The sequence below is a fragment of the Pelobates fuscus genome, chromosome 1 (assembly GCF_036172605.1).
Source record: "Pelobates fuscus isolate aPelFus1 chromosome 1, aPelFus1.pri, whole genome shotgun sequence".
Classification (NCBI taxonomy): domain Eukaryota; kingdom Metazoa; phylum Chordata; class Amphibia; order Anura; family Pelobatidae; genus Pelobates; species Pelobates fuscus.
In genome coordinates this window covers 365,862,431-365,880,714 of record NC_086317.1, presented here as the reverse complement: position 1 = coordinate 365,880,714, position 18,284 = coordinate 365,862,431, and the positions used below count along the sequence as shown (strand labels likewise).

General features: G+C 37.6%; 1 protein-coding gene across 1 annotated transcript in view; it reads right to left on the bottom strand.

The window, feature by feature from the left end:
- DIAPH3 (diaphanous related formin 3) overlaps positions 1-18,284 on the bottom strand; it is a 747,362-nt gene that overhangs the window by 87,166 nt on the left and 641,912 nt on the right. The window lies entirely within an intron of this gene.

Here is an 18,284-nt window from a genome sequence, read left to right as displayed (position 1 = left end):
ATCAGCCACTAGAGGCACTTTTACTGCAGTGCCAGAGTAAAACTGTCATGTGACGTGGATGCCCCCATATACAATCTGATTTAATGCTTTCCTATGGGGAAGTTTGAATGCGTGCGTAGCACTCACCATGCATTTTGCATTAGATCCCCAATGCAAATTCCTAGTTGAGAAAAAAATCCTAGTTAGTCCTATATTTTTAGAGACTGAAGAAAACAATATATCATTTTGAGTTATGACTATGCTTTTAGTTTTTTTCAAAATTATACATTAATCATACATAATTCCTAGATCTGCATTTTTTATGGAAATACATTGTCTTATGGTGAAGCCTGGGGTAGACAAAATGTAACAAAAGGCAGAGCTCCTCCATCAACTTTTGTCCAATTTCAGCAGCCGTCACAAGCGATGGCTGTTGGATTTAGACCTTCTCTTGCTTGTCACGTGACATGACTGACAAAGGTTCCTGCAGTTTTGTGCATGCGTGAGAGTACAGCACTGATAGGGCTCCTGGAAGGTAAAGCTCCAGAAGTAGAAGAGGAGTTTCCCCTGGAATAAGATGACATTGACAGAAACAGATATCTTATAGGAAATCATACCTACCTTCCATCAGAGCTCGCTGCCACGGGATTCTAAGAGGAAATTTTACCTTTTAGGGTCTTTGCAAAATAAAGATCCCTCTAAAGTGATTGATCTGCTTCAAAAGCACCAACACATTGTTTAATATAAATAATAAATATTAAAATGAAAATGAAGTAAAACACTGTTAAAAACATTTACAGGAATATTCACTAAATTGAGAATTTCAAATGACGGCTAGATAAGCCGAACTGACAGCATAGCTGACTTAGAAAATTCCAGGTCGGCTAATTTCATCTTAAATTTTAAACTCGCTTTGGTAAATAACTCTGTGAATGTTCTAGGAGTGTTTAACTTAATTTACAGTAGAGAAAGGTTGATTTGCCCTTAGTATTTTTAACTAAATATCCTAAACAATATTCTTCCCAGAGAGCCAAATGAAAGCAGATGCTTAGCTCCAACTTCCTGTCTCGTTTATCAGTTTATTTAATTGTTGCAATAACGTCAAGTTTTGGCATTCATTACAGCACAGATATGACAGTTATTAAAATACCAATGTGAATAACAAAACAGTTAGCACTAACGTAATAAATGATATCGCCTAGAGCAGTGGAAGTGCAGCACCAAATTATAAATAAAGGCAAAAGCTCAAGAGAGCTGCTCTTAAAACCCCCGGCGCCTTGATGTTGTATATTTAAACTTAGATAAACAGTTGTTAAAATTTCCATTGGATGACTCCTTGGGGAATTGGTGTCAAATTAATATCCATATCAACAGTCCCCCTTGAACAGATTTTACACAGCTACCGGCTTCTGAGAGTCCCTAATCAACAGTTGTCACTGCTAGAGTCAAGCTGCGTTTTCATCCACCTAGTGGCACTGTCGATTGTGCTTTTTTTAAAAAATAAACTAGAGCAGCCGGTTGCCTTCAGCAGCAGTGCTTTTGGGGGTATTCCATAATGTTTGCCCAGTGACTCTGGCAGCTCAACAACTGTGCTAGTTAAGGGAACGACAGAAGGAGCAACAAATGGCTACAATTAGCATTCGCCCTGCTCCTTGCAACAGAATTTAGTTTCTATGGCAACCTAAGCTGTCCAGACGACACAAGGCTATGACTGAGACTACTGAACTGCATTGTAACTATTTGTATGGAACAGCTGGCATGCACGCTAATAGCCCATTCAATGGTTTATATATTTTTAAATTTTAACATGAGCAATGCATCTTTAATTTTTGCCGTAGCGCCAATATAATACAAAAATAAATAAAGGATAGATGTATAGATAGAGAGATAGATAGATATACAACACACATATACATTCACATAAAATACATATTGTCAAGCAGCAAATTTCTATGCCGTGCATATTCATTTTTGCAGGTGGTACAGATATGTTTCACAAGCAAAAAATAAAGTGGTTTGAGCAAAAACAGTGTCTGCTAAACCTCACACTTTGTGGGTGACAAAAAAGTCTGCATGGCAGTACGAGATAAGGAAAATGTAATTTAATTACACCAAACATTACCCATTCTTTAGTTTAGTTTGGTCTTTAAATGAAGTAAACAATTTACAAAATGTTTTTCTTTTGAAATTACAGGAAGCCACAGCATAAGAAGCAGCTCTATTAGCTTGCTATTGTTTCATATTTTAAGCAGTCCAAAAGACAGCTAGGAAGCATTTTTATTTTAATACCCATTAAAAAAAAAAAAAAAAAAAAGAAAAGTGTAAAAGAAAATGTTCGTTTGAACTTTCAAGAAGGGCAACAAAAACTATATTAAACTCTTTCAAAAACATATGGCTAATTAGAGCTTTCTGCAAAAACAGGTCTTATTTGTGTATCACAATTTTTTTTTCTTCTGCAATTCTTTATAAAAAAAAATTAGCTGATTCTTCCTATAAACCATTTACCATTTGAAAATATATATTATTTCTATTATATATTTATATCAACAGTAGTAAAAAGGGCTATGTGCTATGCCAGTGTCCCCATGCCTATTACCTCCCATAACTAGGAAGAGGCAAAGCAGGACAGGTGCTTGCCTGAGAGAAGGGGTCACTAGTAACATGCCTTGCATCACTGGTGGCGCTCATAATGGGCAGGCCCCCCCACAAAAAAAGACATTCCTGCCTGCTGAAGGACTTAACAGAGAGTTGAACCTTGCAGAGAGCTACTTATGCTTGCGCTGTGCTTCCCCTGAATATGGGAAACCCAGGAACTAAATTGGAATGGTGGGTCGGGCCCCGGGAATTGGGACTGTTGGGAAGACTGCAGTTGACAGCTGGGTGCAGGATGCACAGAGCTCTCCTCTTTCACAAGTCACTCCCTGAAACATGGCCTTGCAAACCGCAGTAGAGGTCTTTATCCTCTACCTGGTCTGTTAGAATGCTATTCACTGTAACTGGCGGGCATAGGGAATGAGCAGCATTCAGACCATGTAGAGATAAAGAAAATTCTGTATTGCAAGGCTACACTATAAATAGGGTGAAAGCCACAAAAGTGTTGGGGGGGGATACAAGAGACACGAGACCAAAGAATACAAAGGGGTTGTAAGAGGTGCAACAGGTTAAGAGACACAAGTGTGTATCTGACACAAACAGGGTCTAACTGGCATAAAATAGGTGTAAATACAAATGGGGTAAGGGACACAAATGGGGGATGAAATACACTAAAGGGGAGTAAAATATTCAAAAGGAAGCAAGAGACCAAAAAATTTGAATAACAACACAAAAGAAAATATATAAGGAGGGTAACCATGCACAGCAGGGTCAGTGATATGTGTAAGAGGCAAAAGGAGGGTTGAGACGCACAAGTGAAGACACATATTGGGGGTGACGACATGCATCTTTTACCTGTGTAGCCAAAAATGATGGCACTAGACCTGTGTGACATCACTTTAACTTACCTTGTAATTTTTGCTTATATTTACAATTGGGTTCTTTAATGTGCACTATAGATAAATCAGTCCCTTAAAAGGACAGTAAAGGCACCCATATCACTTCATCTCAATGGTATAGTTCCCCTGTCATTTTAACACTGCAATTGTAGTAAGAGCAAATTTTTTCATTTTAGAGATATATATATATATATATATATATATATATATATATATATACACACCTCTAGTGGTTGTCTTCCACTAGGGCCACTAGAGGCACATCAGCTTCAATGACAGAGTTTGACTCAGCCATGAGAACATAGAACGTCAAATGCTGCTCATAGGGATGCGCTGGATTGAATTCTTCTCTGTGAGAAGCATTTGATTGTATGACCTCCACTCATGCGCTTCTCATCCACAATGCTTCTTTTATGGGAAGTATTGGATTAGACGAGAAGTCAGTGAAAGTCGCCTGCTGGAGAAACTCACCAAGTGAGTTTCGGCAATAGAAGAAAAAAAAAAAAAAAGGAAAAAAAAAAGAAGTATGCAAAATGCTCCCCCCCCCCCCCATTTTTGCTGCATTTTGAGAGGGTGGCTGAATCTAAATAGGGACAAAGACATTATAGAATGTGGAATACATTTTTGTGTTCCCAATGCTATAGTATTCCTTAAACGCATAATAATCAGTGACTATCCCAGCATGTCATTCTTAAAGGGAAACTCCAGTGCCAGAAAAACAATCCGTTTTTCTGGCACTGGAGGGTCCCTCTCCCTCCCACCCACCAATCCCCGGTTACTGAAGGGGTGAAAACCCCTTCAGTCACTTACCTGGGACAGCGGCGATGTCCCTCGCCGCTGTCTCCGCCTCCGCGACGCTCCTCCTGGTGATTACGTCGGCCGGTGGGCGAGAATAATCTCGCCCACCGGCCGAGAAGACCTAATGCGCATGCGCGGAAATGCCGTGCATGCGCATTACGTCTCCCCATAGGAAAGCATTGAAAAATCATTTCAATGCTTTCCTATGGGGAATAGAGCGACGCTGGAGGTCCTCACACAGCGTGAGGACGTCCAGCGACGCTCTAGCACAGGAAACCTGTGCTAGAAACTAGGACGTGACCTCTAGTGGCTGTCTAGTAGACAGCCACTAGAGGTGGAGTTAACCCTGCAATGTAATTATTGCAGTTTATGAAAAACTGCAATAATTACACTTGCAGGGTTAAGGGTAGTGGGAGTTGGCACCCAGACCACTCCAATGAGCAGAAGTGGTCTGGGTGCCTACAGTGTCCCTTTAATGATTGCTACCAAAAAATAGAAAAGAGGTCCAGGCACCCCCAACTGCTTGAGGCAAATGTATTAGAACAGAAGGTGCACAGCAACGTTTTGACCCACAGCTGGATCCCGGTCAAGCTACTCCACTTTCCAAAGTGCAAACATGGCCTGTAACTCCAGGATGCTCAGTGTATGGTGACCGAGGATCTGCAGGAGTGGCTAAGTGAGGTTCAGGACGTCTCACATAGCGAGTCCCCGGAATGGAGCGAGAGAAGCGCAGTGTAGGGGGGATCCGGTCGTCTCTCTCCTTTCTCTGTGTGGTCCTAGATCTCCAGCTGGATGGATGTTTAGCCACCAGTCATGCAGAAATTGGAAATCACTTGGAGATGGGAAGCAAGCTGTTAGCTGCTGATCAGTTAGCTGAAGCTCTCACTATCATGTGCTGTGGATGGAGATCCCAGAAACTACCTCGCCTATTAAAGAAGGGCAGCTGTGTATTTGGCAATTGGGAAATTCAAGTCATCCCTTCCTGATCTCAGCAAAGCCATTGACCTAAAGCCAAACTTCATGGCTGCCAGACTGCAGATGAGAAACGTTCTTCTAAAACAGGGAGATATTCAGGAAGCCAAGTAAGACTTTGAAGCGGTTTTGTTGAAAAGTCCTTCAAATGAAGATGCCCAGAATCAGCTGGAGAGGGTGAGAGAGCTTGATGACTGGTTACAAGAAGGCATACGATAGACAGGATTATGGAGAATCAATAGCCCTGTTGGAAAGCGTGGTTGAGTTGTCCCCAGGGGACCCTAATGTTCGAGAGCATTTAAGAACAATAGCATTTTTTTTAGTTGTTGCATGATGGATTGCATCAAGCCAAAGGTTTTAACATTATTTGCAGACTATAGAGGAAGACTACCATCTACAGTACGATTATAAAACCAGGCATCCCATCCTTTACTGATGACATTTGTAAACCTACAGTTCAGCAAAAGGTTGCTTACTGTCCTATGGTGTTCACTGCATTGATTGAAATCACAATTCCCTGAATCTGATGTACTAATGAGCAGAAAAAACACCCCCATGCAGGAATTCAAGAAAAATCCTTTGCTTCACACACTACCTCTAGAACACTTCCTATGTTGAAATTTTGAAAGAAATGTAAGACTGGTAACTGGGCATACAATGGAGATGTCCTACTGGATCTAACAGCTCCAGCATATGAAGATGGAATTCCCATCGGCATGTATTCCTTCGTTTAATTAACAGTATCATGCTACATTTGCCACACTCCAATCAAAACTCAATCATAATCTTCTCTAGTCTAGAGAGCATGATGGCAAACACATTTTATATGGTTTTTCTGCAGTTTCAACCCATACTTTAAATTGCATGAGGAGTGCTAAGTAGATGACTGACCCACAATCACAAAATGAGTAAGATAATTAATGTTATATCTCGTTTTCTATGCAGTTAGTGAATCTAAGCACAGCTTTTATATTTGATCCAACTCTGGAATTACGCATTGACAGGAGAGGTAAAATATCTATTGATCTGTCTAAGCTGAGCTTTCTTATGTGACAGAAGCAACAAACACCTCCTTAGAGATGCACAATCCCATCTTTGATTAGAGAGAACTTTTTCATTTTTTATTTCTATTTCAAGCCAAAACAATGACATTCCCTGTTTCAGATCTCTCTACGCAGCAAGTTTTCAATACTGTGATTTTACGACAACTGCTGTTAGGTGGATAAACAGAAACTGGGTTAACTCAGTGGAGAGTAATTGGCTGTGTCCTGTTTTCAGTCACTAAACAGAGAAAGAACAGACTTAAAGTAGTGATGCAAGCCCAGAGACTGATTAGTTAGGAAGCTATTGCTAAAGGCAGCAAAAGCAGGAGGTATCCCGAGAGCCAAGCTTTAAGCAGTTTCCATTGCCCTCTGAGACTCAACTGGAAATCCCTTAATGCACTATACCCTTCATTTATTTTTTGCTACTGGACATTCAAGAGCATTTAAGAGCAATAGCATTTTTTTTTCAGTTGATGCACTATGATGGATTGCTTCAAGCTGAAGGTTTTAACATTATTTGCAGACTATAGAGGAAGACTACCATCTACAGTACGATTATAAAACCAGGCATCCCATCCTTTACTGATGACATTTGTAAACCTACAGTTCAGCAAAAGGTTGCTTACTGTCCTATGGTGTTCACTGCACAATATGCAAATAAAGGAGTGCCACACAAATGAGGATTCCTAGGTTTACCTTAAGTTGAAATCTGATTAATAATTCTTAAACTTGTCAAAATAATATTATAAAAACATTTTGATTCATATGAAGCCAGGGCCGTCTTTAACGCGGGGCAAACGGGGCAGCTGCCCCGGGCTCAGTTACTACTGGCGGCCCACGGCAGCTTCACCGTGGGCCCCGCTGCCCTCAACTACTTATTCGCCTCCCCGCACACTAAGGAGGCCCACCGGGTGGCCCATGCACTAAGTGCCACCCAGTGGTTGTTTGTAAGCAGGGGCCTGGTCGCACTCTGGCCCTTTAACAGCATGACCGGGCCCACTTGCTTTTTGGCAGCATGGGAGGAAATGACTGCCGTGAGTCACTTCCACCCAGAGAAAAGCGAGGGAGACAACAAGGAGGCAGAGAGGAGGGAGGCTGGGCTGATATTGCCAAAAGCAACCCCCAACAGCCTCAGCCACCACTCTGGACACCAGGGAAGCCACCCTTTCAGGTAGGAAACGGGAGGTGGATTTAAAATTGTGTGTGAATGTGTCAGTATGTCTGTCTGTGTGTTTGTCAGTATGTCTGTCAGTGTATGTGTGTGTCTGTGTGTCAGTATGTCAGTCAGTGTATGTTGGTCTGTGTCAGTATGTCAGTCAGTGTATGTTGGTCTGTGTCAGTATGTCAGTCAGTGTATGTGTGTGTCAGTATGTCAGTGTGTGTGTGTGTGTGTCAGTGTGTGTGTCAGTGTATGTGTGTGTGTGTGTGTCAGTATGTCAGTGTATGTGTGTGTGTCAGTATGTCAGTGTATGTGTCTGTGTCAGTATGTCTGTCAGTGTCAGTATGTCTGCCTGTATATGTGCCTTTGTGTGTCAGTATGTGTGTCAATATGTATGTCAGTCAGTTTCTGTGTGTATGTCTGTATGTGTGTATGAATGTCTGTTGGTGTTTGCGTCTGTGTGTGCCAGTATGCCTGTCAGTGTATGTTCGTGTGTCAGTATGTCTGTCAATGTGTGTGTATTTCTGTGTATCAGTATTCCAGCAGGATATGTGGCAGGAACAATATACCCTGCACACAAGTTCCGCATGAATACTCCGGCCTTCTATCCAAGAGGCGCTCTGTGTTAAGGATGGACGCCGCTGAATCCACCAATGCAGTCTTGAAAATTGTATGTGTCAGTGTATAAGTTTGTGTAAGTAAGTATGTGAAAGGTGTGATTGCTTGCCAGGGAGGGGCAGAGGGGGGGGGGGGGGGAGAAGGAGGGGTAGCAGGGCCCATGAAAATGCTTTGCCCAGGGTCCTATTAATATTATAGATGGCCCTGTATGAAGCTATATATATATATATATATATATATATATATACACACACACACATAAATGCTCATATATATTTTTAAAATAAAACTCACTTTTCATTATTGAACTGAACAATTACATACATTATAGCCTCTGTATGGCTTTACATATAAGTAAATATCTATTTAATTGCTTACCCTTGCTCTGTGTGAGTGGACAGCTAAGTTTTCTTTAGTCATAAGCTTTTAATATCCGAAAAAAGACCATGTGTTAGTGCACATTTTAGATCCTGATGATGTGGGCAAGCACCAGGCATTTTTACTGATATAATTATGACAGTTTGCCTTTAATAAAAAATATATAACTCACAGGGTTATTCACTAAAGTATGAATAGCCCCATACCGAATGGGGCAAAACCATCCGGCTGCATACAGGGCCATTGAGGCTACAAAATCCAGACATTGTTCACACTATTTAACAAAGTCCGTATTTTGCAATTCAGGCCCCAAACAGGCTTGAATTTGGTCTGGACTTCAGCAAGGATGCTTCAAATCTCGGCCTGGATTTAAAAACAATCTAAACTATTTCCCAATAGTAATGTCGTGGCTAGCTAATGCTTGCTAGCCAGCTGCCACATTAAATAGTTAAAATAAATAAATCCCTAAAAGGTGTCAAAAGGCCCCATATTAAAATATCTCCACCTGCCATGCGGGTGGTGGACTTTAAAATAAATAATGGGGTGGGACACAAATTGGGACACCAAGGTTAGTGAATAACTGCATTGTGTCATTTAAGCTGCGTAGTGGCTTGCTATTGCTTTAGATTTTGAGGTAATTATCCAAATAATTAGTTACTGTAGGACATCTACATTGTCAAGTAATAGCCAGCACAGTATTTTGGTGAAAATGCCAAAAATCAATGGCCTGCTTTTTAAGCCAAAGGTAATTCTAGTGAACAAAAAATAGTACTGCTCTCTCCACTTGACCCTATGTGGATGCCACAAAGACAGGTGAACAGGGAGAAATTTAAAAGCATTCACAATGTCTGTTTTACTTAACTAGACAACAATTCCATCTGAAATAATGGCTTGAATGGCAGTGTCGATAGATGCGTACTGAAGAGAGAACTCTTCAGATGGAATAAAAGAATACAGGCTAGGCTTAGCAGTAGAATGAGGATCCAACAGGTCAACGATAAAACATTTTTTATTGGAACTTATGCCTGTAGCAATAGCTATTGGATTAGTACGCCATGCTGTGAAACAAAGAACTTGAAATGGGCCTATCAAAAAAAAAAAAAAAAAAAAAAAACTTGTTCTCTTTGGATAGGAGGGAGTCAACTGTAACAGGATGCTTCTAAGCAGTTTTAAGATTATTACATTCTTAGATGACGGTGGGTAGGTAAAGTATACCGATGTTGAACATCTAAAATCACATGGATTATAAGATCAGAGACAACATGAGTTTGCTTCTGGTAGGTCATGCCATACTAATCTTTTTGATTTTTTTGATTGGGTAACTAAAATAATAGATCAGGGTGGTGCAGTAGACATTGCTTACCTAGATTTCAGTAAGGCGTTTGACACTGTTGCACATTGTGGTCTTATCAATAAACTGCAATCTTTAAGTTTGGATTCCAATCTTGTAAATGGATAAGTCAGTGGCTGAGTGGCAGACAACAGAGGGTTGTAGTCAATGGAGGATATTCAAAGCATGCTCTTGTTACCAGTGGGGTACCTGTACTTGGATCTACTCTCTTTAACATTTTTATTAGTGATATTACATGGTAAGGTATGTCTTTTTGTGGACAATACTAAAATTTGCAACAGGGTTGATGGTCCAGGAGGGATAAGTCAAATTGCAAATGATTTAGGTAAATTAGAAAAAATGGTCAGAGTTGTGGCAACTGACATTTAATGTGGATTAGTGCAACATAATGCATCTTGGGCGTAACAACAAGGGCAGAGTATAGAATATTTGATATCCTATTAACCTCAACATCTGAGGAAACGGCTTTAGGAGTAATTATTTCAGAAGACTTAAATGTAGGCAGACAATGTAATAGAGCAGCAGGAAAGGGTATCAGAATGCTTGGTTGCATAGAAACATTTAAATACATAAAGGGAATCAACACAGTAAAGGAGGAGACTATATTTAAAAGAAGATAAACTACCACAAGAGGACATAGTCTTAAATTAGAGGGGCAAAGGTTTCAAAATAATATCAGGAAGTATTACTTTACTGAGTGGGTAGTGGATGCATGGAGTAGCCTTCCAGCTGAAGTGGTAGAGGTTAACACAGTAAAGGAGTATAAGCATGCGTGGGATATGCATAAGGTATCCTAACTATAAGATAAGGCCAGGGACTAATGAAAGTATTTTTAAAAATTGGGCAGACTGGATGGGCCGAATGGTTCTTATCTGCCGCCACATATTATAGTTTATACATTGCTAAACACAAATACATACACCAGTCAAGCAATAAGACTTGCTTTTCCCACAGAAATAGTGAGATCCCTGTTAAAATGAGATTTCTGTGGGAAAAGCAAGTCTTATGGCATGACTGGTGTTTGTATTTGTGTTTAGCAATGTATTATATATATATGTCTCAAAGAAGTAGGTGCACTCCTGTTTTTTTTTGTTGTTTTTTTTTTTTTTAAATAATAAATGTTATTTATTGCATATAAGCAAAAGTGACAAACTTGTCCCGATCGACGTTTCGACCCCAACCTGGGTCTTTTTTTCTAAACGTCGATCGGGACAGGTTTGTCACTTTTGCTTATATGCAATAAATAACATGTATTATTTTTTTCAAAAAAACCCATGAGTGACCTGGTGCTTAATCGGGCAAAATTATATACAATAGTAGGAAGGATGGCACTCAATTTTTATTCAGGAATATCGGCATTTCAGATTTATGGCAAATCTTTCATCAGAACATTTTAAGCTGATTAAAGATTTTGAATAAATCTGAAATGTTGATATTCCTGCATGACAGTTAAGTTATCATTAAAGATTCCTGGAGTGCGATCATTCCTACTAGTACTTTTTTCAGTGTATCTTAGCATGAGTCTTTTGAGATACAAGCCATTTTATCACTAAAATAGGATATCCATGCTTCAATGTGATGCATAATGGCTGCCCTGTTCCCTGACGGTTACTCAGTGGTTTCCTCGAGAAACTAGTTTTAACATGCAACTAATAATGATAAGTCTAATACATTATCTGCGCATAAATCAATGTTATTTATAACAGGTCTAAACTGCTGCCTTCACAACAGCTTTTACTGACTGACCTTGCCTGATCACCTTTGTGATTAGTTGTTCAGGTAAAGGTGCTTGACTCTCTCTGTATATACAACTATTATATAATAGACATATATATGTATAGATTTTACTACATTGGGAAATATTATACACAAATTATTCTAAATGTATACTCTACATGATTGATTTGAAACAGGAAAGCAAGAGGCATTATTCATTGTTTATAAAAGTGATAAACTGGGCCCAAACTATTGAGCCAGAAATCAATTAATGGATCCCAAGGCATAATTTTTATGGCCAAAGTAAGGATTAAATATGGTTTGGTGGAAACCATAAAAAAAACAAAAACAAATTATCCATTAAACATTGTAGGACACTGTACTGTATTTACAATTTACCCGGTTTTTATTTAAATTTTATTTTTTTTATTAACAAAAAGGTTGAAAGCCACACACATGGTTTATAAGTAATAGAATCATAGATATATTGATCTAATTAGACAATGTGCTTTTTCAGGTACAAAACACTAACTTGCCTAGAGTAAAGACATTTCTAAACAAACACACAATTCACAATAATTTACTGTTACATAAATATGTTACCTTCCTGTAAAACAGAACATTTTTAAAATGCATAAATAAAGTGAACTCTAGACAGATTATCCTTCGATTCCTACCTACTGTATAATCATTATCAAAGCTATTGAAATGTAAAATACCTTTCTTTATTCAACAGTATTTAAATCTGAAAGCTACCATAACAGTTTTCAAAAGCAATTATAAGAAAATATCAAAATTATGTGCTACGAGTGCAGATCACACATTTAAACTAAGGGAACAATCACAAAAGTATGCAATGCTTCTCAGTGATCCAATTCAAAATAAAACAGTTTTATAAGAGGATGTAAGAGGTTCAAGAAGATATACGGTATATATATATATATATATATATATATACAGAAAATGAAGAGATGAGAACACTTGTTGAAGAAAAACCAAAAAAAAAATCCAATATATTTTAGCAAGTGATGGCAATCAACGTTCATCAAGATAAGTGCAAATATGAACACAAATATTTATAGAATAAATATCACCAAATATATATTAACAAAACTCCAAGATGGCAGTACACACCCTTTATCTCGGGTCCATGGCCGAAACGTTGGGTGTCCAGCTCTGTCCACTTGTTAGGTAATGTACTTTACAGCAATTATAAATAATTTTTTTCTTGTTTGTATATATGTGGGTAATTAGCTATTTGATAATTTTTCACTACATATATTTGTAAGATACATGTTTACCATGTCGATTGAAAAAATATGCTAACGTTATCTGTGTATAGATATAGATAAAACTTGCCTATAACATAAACACACCAACATACATTGACAGAGAAACCAAATTCTATCTATGTCTAATAAATGTGTTATACACCTATAAAAGCCACGGCTGCAGGACGGAAGGATAACCACACCTCTAATGTTAATTCCATTATTATTCTCATGTAAAGCTTAAATAAAAATATTTGTACAAGCTTAGTCTCTAATGTGTGAAATGCTGGGAAATTTTAATTAAAATGTAGGTCAAAATAGACATATTGAAGGGTTATTTTCAGGTTAGCTTTATATTAATTTTAGCTGGCCTACATTTTAATATCCACCAAGTATGGACTCATTGGTTCTAAGTAGGTTTTTCCAAGATCCCATCTACATAATCGGTAAAGTGAATGAAAGGTAACAAAGTATTCATTTTAGATTATTATTAGTAATATTATTTATAAAGTGCCAACAAGTTTCGTAGCGCTGTACAATGCGTGGATTAATAGACCCGTATTTGTAACCAGACAAGTTGGTCACACAGGAACAGAGGGATTGAGGGCCCTGCTCAATGAGCTTACATGCAAGAGTGGGGGTATAGTTACACAAAAGGTAAGGCTAGGGTAGAAAAGTAGGTTGCTATCCACGCCAAAATATGTATAATTTGCGCTTTTATTCATAGAGAAGCAAAGGCTTTTCCCCCCTTGTAACCCGTTTACAATATCCAGACAGTAATGTATTTAAAGGGAAGGTCTATGTAACAAAATGCATTTTTAATACATTTAAACCATGCCATTACCAAAAAGAAGTATTCCAATTAAGTTTCCTAACCACCCAAAATCTTGCTACTGCAACTGGACTTATCTCATACAGGAAGTAGCTGGCATGGGGCAATGCTTTATGCTGGCATTTGCAGAAATGTAACCGAGCTGTGAACCGCTTCACAGCACTGAGCAAGGAGGTGAGAATGACTTTCAAGTCTTGACTTTTAAGTAAGTTAGGAGCAAAATGAACATACCTTTTGTAAAAGTGAAAACTGTGTGATTTGAAGAGCTGTGCGGTTTGTATTAGTTTCCACATTTGTTTCTTTTATTTTCATTTCAAGAATGAATCTACAGACGTGTTCTGAACTATATATTGCACAAATTTTAACTGGGGAGTATATGTGATCTATGTTAATTTCCCACTAACAACTGTAAGGTTTGGCTGAAAAATCTCTGGTTTGTGGAAGTAAACAATGGGAATTCAAGTTACCCCTTCAGGACGGAGTCAATAGTACACGTTCTGATCAAAACAAAACGTAAACAAAAACTGGAATTTGCGCTATATGTCTGTTCACCCGTAGTTCCCCTCTTTCATATTAAATGCACCCACACTTATTATATATCATTTTGTTCAGGAGAAACAGGGCTTTCATTTCATATAAAATATTTGTATTTGAAACAATTTATTATGAATAAAATTAAAAAAAAACTGTGAGAAATTTTAATTTTTTTTTTTAATTTGTAGTTCCGCCTCACATTTTAGCTGTAAATGTCATAATACTGTTAGGTTTTACGGCAACAAAATGCACATATTTGTAATCAGCGATGTCTCACGAGTACAACAGTACCCCCCATTAACAGGTTTTATGGTGTTTTGGAAAGTTACAGGGTCAAATATAGAACGTTCCATTTTCAAATTGAAATTTGCCAGATTAGTAATGTTACCTTTGAGACGGTGTGGTAGCCCAGGAATGAGAATTACCCCCATAATGGCATACCATTTGAAAAAGTAGACAACCCAAGGTATTGAACGTGGGGTATGTTTAGTTTTTTTTAGTAGCCACTTAGTCACAAACACTGGCCAAAGTTAGCGTTCATATTTGTTTTTGTGTGAAAAAAGCAAAAAACTAATATTTGGCCAGTGTTTGTGACTAAGTGGCTACTAAAAATGACTGGACATACCCCATTTGCAATACCTTGGGTTGTCTACTTTTGCAAATGGTATGCCATCATGGGGGTAATTCTTATTCCTGGGCTACCATACGGTCTCAAAGGCAACATTACTAATCTGGCAAATTTCAATGTCAAAAAAATGAAATGCAAGCCTTATATGTGACTCTCTAACTTTCCAAAACACCATAAAACCTGTACATGTGGGGTACTGTTATTCTCGGGAGATTTCACTAAACACAAATATTAGTGTTTTAAAACAGTAAAACATATTACAACAATAATATAGTCCATAAAAGTGCAGTTTGTTTGTAAAAAATGCAAAAAACGTCACTTTTACTTAAAATATCATCGTTGTAATACAATTTACCAGTTTTAAACACTAATATTTGAGTTCAGCGAAGTCTCCCGAGTAAAACAGTACCCCCTATGTACAGGTTTTATGGTGTCTTGGAGAGTTACAGGGTCTAATATAGTGCTTGCGAATTAAATTCTCTGCACTTTCTCCCTGTGTTGTCAGGAATGTCAATCAAATTTTAATTAATCAAATGACATAATTATGTTAAAAAATTACTTAAATATACACGTAGAATTTTAATATATATGCATTTATAGGTATATAAATTCTACGTGTATACTAATGTAATCTTTTATGTAATTATATGTATTTATCTCTATGTATATATTTGCGGTTATTTGTATTTTATATATAGATAGATATATATAGAATGTCATTCTAAGTGTATTCTGTTTCCAATATATATATATATTAATAACAAAATACAGTTAAAATGAAATTACATATGAATATATAATTTATTTTATATTTTGTTTCAATATTGTATTTATTTATTTAATTATTTTATGTATTTATTATTGTAATTATGCGTATATATATAAAATATATATATGTAGATCTATTATATATATAATATATATACATATTATATATATGTAACGTCATTCTAAGTGTATTTTAACCCCTTAAGGACCAAACTTCTGGAATAAAAGGGAATCACGACGTGTCACACATGTCATGTGTCCTTAAGGGGTTAATATTAATATATATACTAATATTAATATTAAAATACATTAAGTATGACGTTACATATATATAATATGTATATGTATTATATATAATATATATACATATTATATATATATAAAAAGGCATTTAATTTATTTTATAACATTTTAATATTTATTTTTTTACACTACCTACCAGCAGGGGGACTGTCTAATATTTTAAACAGTCCCCCTGCTGGCAGATCCATAGCCAGCTATAGGGGGCCATGTGATCGCTCTTTGAGAGCGATCACATGGCCCCCGGGGGCCTCATTTGCCGGAGGGGGGCTGCCTGGGCTCTCAGACAGCCCCCCAGAAGAGGATCGCGGCGGAGGTGAGTACACCTCTGCTCCTGGGGCTGCAAGCCGTTACGGCGTTCTATGCCGCCGCAACGGCTTTAAAGCCCTTTAAAGCCGCGACGGCATAGAACGCCGTAACGGCGTTAAGGGGTTAATCAGTTTAACTTAAAACAGTCCTTTTAAAGGATATTGTATGTAGAGTTTCTATAATAATGTTGCTCTCAGTACACTCTCCTGAAACATGTGAGTTTGAAATGTCAATTCAGTGCATCAGAATTCGAAATGAGGGCTTAGAATGCAATCACATGTGCATACAAAGTATAATTATTGTTATTTACATTTGCTTACATATTCTGCAACTCTGTACAAACAGGTGGACTAACAATCAAATAGTCGCAATAAGACAAATGGACATACAGGAAAAGAAACTGGTGAAGTGTATATTTCAGTTCATATATTTACAGATTAGGGCTAAGACACAAAGTGGAGGTTGCCTTCATAACAAGTACTTGTGCATAACATTGTTAGAAAATATAACATGGGGAAATGTCAAAACCAGACTATGAAAGAGTGGGTGGAGGTGAGTGGGGGAAGAACGGTCAACTACAGATTACTCAGACACATACCACAAAGATATATTTATATTTAATGTAAGCAGCAGCAGAACAGAGCGAGTCTAGCTTTGGAAGAGCTAAGGGAAAATGATCACTTACAAGGTAGCACATTCACTTGGCAAACTAAATCAGTAAAATGTTCAGGTAACATTTTAAGTGTGCATTACAGGCACATTCAATTTAGGATAAGGAAATACCAAAGAGCAGGGTTTTGTGGCACAAGACACACATTTTTTTCTAGGCTGGGAGAATAAATTCCATCACCTTGACTCTATTGCTCAAATTATTAATATTTTCAAGCTTTAATAATCATGATAAAAATCCATCAGCTTGCAACCCTTGCAAATGTTTGCTTTATTACGGGTAAGGTGGCAACATTTTCTGCCAGTTTGAAAAGCGGATTGTCAGTACCAGATCTGATAGTGTGTTATCTCAGTGCACATTTGGTTTCTTTCCATTACAGTGAGCATGTGCCTCTATGGCTTCTCATTTAGCATGGGACAAATTGAAATCTGTGTAAAACCATTTGGACGTCAAAAATAGAATAGCCATTTCTATCTGATGGGAAACTAATTCTACATAGGGTGTGGGTGCATAGGAATAGATTACTGGAAAAAAAAAATAAGTAAAGTATATTTAAATATGACAAAGATTTTTTTTTAGTCATACTATATAATCCACATTTTAAGCATAATTTTAAATCTAACACCAATTAATAAAAATAAATAATGTATTTAAAAAAAAATCCTGCAAATTATTCAATTCTTACATACTTCTATAAGTGCTTGTTCATAGTGAATATGTGTTCTACTGTGTAGGTGCCAGCTTTAAAATACAAAGAAAACATTCATGCTATGTTGCCAGTGGGCTTAACTATTAATATCTTTCATAGACACTCCAGTACTCTAAAACACTTCTGCTTGCTAAAGTGCTTTAAGGGGTTAACTGAATGTCCTTCTTCAAGAGAAATAAGCACTTTTGTAAGTCCACTTGATAACTCCCTGCTGTTAACCAGAACAATAATGGATGTACTATCAGCTACCTCACTTAGTTCTCTGATATGAGGTTAATTTAAATAAGAGTGTTTGCCAATCTCTACCCACATGTATTTGTTTGTATTGCTCAAAACATAAGGTGGTTTTATTCTAGTTAATCGCACATTAAACAGTTCTGAACCTTTACATACATAACTTCTAACCAGTGTAATACAGGCTAGCAGACTTCACTCTGTATAATAACAGATATTGTTATATTCAGCAGGTGTCTGTTAACCCCTAAAGGATGCATGACGGGAATTTTACGTCATGCTGATTCTACCCTTAAGGACGCATGACGGAAAATGTAGTATTTTTCCAGCAGGGTCTATTACCTTGCTAGTAACTATGAGCCCCATGTATCATTTGATTCCAGGGTCTCCCCTCTTTTACCTGGGGCCAGAATTAGTGGCCCCAGACTGACCAATGCTCTGTTTGCAGAGCTCAAAGTGAGCGCTGCAAACAAGCATTTAAATCCCCACTTTTACAATTTGGTGTGATCAGGGTTAAATCCCTG